Below are 2,693 nucleotides of genomic sequence, written 5' to 3' on the forward strand. Positions count from 1 at the left end.
GCAAAGAGCTTTAGCCTCTAGTCCAGTTAAACCTTTGTTTTGGAAACAACATGTTGACGATGTGGCTTCTGTGGTTAACAAAAATGAGATCGATAATTTGTTGAAACATTTGAATTATATTGAGCCTTGAATTTGAATGAGCCGAAAATGTAAAAAATATTGTGGGAGCTTCTTTTTGAGCAATAATTGCCTTTAAATCTTCTCTAACTTTGAAACCAATAAGAAGGACTGCCTGTGATATTACCGACATATCTTGAGAGTTTTGACATAAAACATGAGTTATGAGCAGCCATACCTTTTAAGTCATCAATAGTAAGATGGGCCTCGGCATGATTATGTTTCAGGAAAAATATTTTCCAGTTCATTAGATTCAGTCTCTATCTTTCTCAAATCATTAGGCACACCATTGTCAGGCAAATTCTCAAGTGCGCTATTATCAATACAAACATCATGATATAAAGTGTTGTGTTTAATCAACCCATACAATGCCTGCTCAACCTTATGCTTCCTGACAATAATATCTTTAAAACTACAACACTTCCTTTCATTTTAACAATAATCATAGGGATATTCTTTGGACACATTGGCAAATTAGGCAAGTTCATCTACCTTTTGAGGCAGGTTTACACAATGACCACTATTTGTAATATTTGTATACATTTGTATAATGACAACTATATATATTTGTAATAAAAAAAAGACTGAAAACAATATGGCCGACAGTTATTCTACACCTGACAAAGATAGACTGTAAGAATACTTTGTATAATAACTCATATAATGGCATAACCTCTTTTCATTCATCGTCTTTATCAACAATGCAGAAACCATAATAGAATACCAAAATAAAATCTATAAATTCCTATCTACAGTAATAACATGTTTTTCGTATAAAACATATTATGAAGAAATCAGCCTGAAACATAGTCGTCGAGTATATGGGGCGGCGACGGGTGCGTGACGATCTGCATAACGGTGGTTCATTGCTAGTACTGACAGCTACTTGGGGAAACTCAATAGCTAGATCTTCTGTTTAGTGACACGTCTGTGCTTCATTCGGCTGCAAAGCGTCTTTTTGTTCTGCTTCTCGAGGCGTTGTAACTGACTCATCCGCTGGTGGAGCTGAGATCTCCTGCAGAACGATCATAACAGGAGGAGGTGGTATGGGGGATGGTTTTGTGTCTTCGTCACCATCGGAAAGGTTGTTTGATGGATACTGTTTACTGTTAGTGTGCATACCAAGGAGAACCTTGTAGCATTCGCTACATTTTACACGATATGACGTGTTATGTAATTGAGAACCCTGAAACTTCTGAATATTACACCATTGTCCTTCGACAAAAACAATGAGATACCGATCCCTTGCAGTTGATTTGTTAATGTCAGTATGTATATAAACAAGATCACCAACATATAAGGGGGGTGAAGGTGCTGCCATTCCACGAGGGGCTTTAGATCTTTCACTATATGGATGATTGCTGATGCGAATATCATGCTGGGTAGTTATCAGTTGTCGGTCATTAACAGGAAGGTGTGAACATACCACATCTCCCGAGAAGACAGTCCACACTTTCGGATTCTGGTGTTCAAGCTGGCAGTGGCTGTTGACTAGGTTAATGGAGAGACATGTCCAACTGAGAGGTCTAGTCTTTGAAGCTCGTCTTCCAGCTCTTGTACTGCTTTCAGCTACTGAACTGGGGTCCATTCTCTGTCACCAACTCATCACATACACCATGTCTAGCCAATATCAACTGAGTAGCTTCTATTAGGGTTGCAGACAACGTATTTTGCAATTGCACTACCTTGAGACAAGAACATAGTTCTTATTGTTCCGTGTGAACAGGTCGGACGCAAGACCTTGGTTCCCTTGGATTAGATGACTAATACTGCAAACATGTGTAATACATGACGATACCATTTTGTGTATTTCCTTGCCCATTGCTGGCCAGTAGACCAAATCTCTTTCTCTTCTCTCTTACACAGGACAATTCTCAGATGACCTGTATGAATGTTACTGAGAATATTAGACCATAGAACTTTCAGTATGACAACACTCTCTCCCTTGAAAACGACCACATTGATTACACTCAGTTCATGCTTGATAGGCAAATAATCTCTAACTTCAATAGGAACATCTGAATTCTTTACTGGCCAACCTTGTTGGATAAAACTCACTAAAATCTCCTTGATTTCCTTGTAACTTTTCATCAGTGACCGGAACATTGTTCCACACAGTATGCACCAACTCATTGAGGCTCTCATCATCTCCTGCAGCTTCAATCAGATTAGATGATCTTGACAGACTGTTATAAACCATACTGTGAAACATCTACTTGCAAGGTAACCTCTTTCGTTGGATTGAAATACTGCAAGACTGGAACAGGGAAGTGTGTCAACAAACTTTAAGGTTGTTGAAACACTCTCCATATTCATGTCCTACAGCCACACTGATTCTTTATTAAGAAGATGCCTTTACGGTGCTGTAATCTCCGAGAGCTTTGGTGCAAACTACGCCGAATACGTTACCATGCCCAACACCGTCTCCAGCTCTTTCTTGGACATGGGAGAACTCATCCGCCGTATAGCTTCAACTTTATTTGGATCTGGCTGCAGGCCCTTCCTGGTAAAATGATGACCAAAATAGATGGTCTCTTCAACACCAATTTCCAACTTTCCAGGATTGAATTTAACTT

The sequence above is a fragment of the Dendronephthya gigantea genome, unplaced genomic scaffold (assembly GCF_004324835.1).
Source record: "Dendronephthya gigantea isolate DGI-Jeju-01 unplaced genomic scaffold, DenGig_1.0 000214F, whole genome shotgun sequence".
Taxonomy (NCBI): domain Eukaryota; kingdom Metazoa; phylum Cnidaria; class Anthozoa; order Malacalcyonacea; family Nephtheidae; genus Dendronephthya; species Dendronephthya gigantea.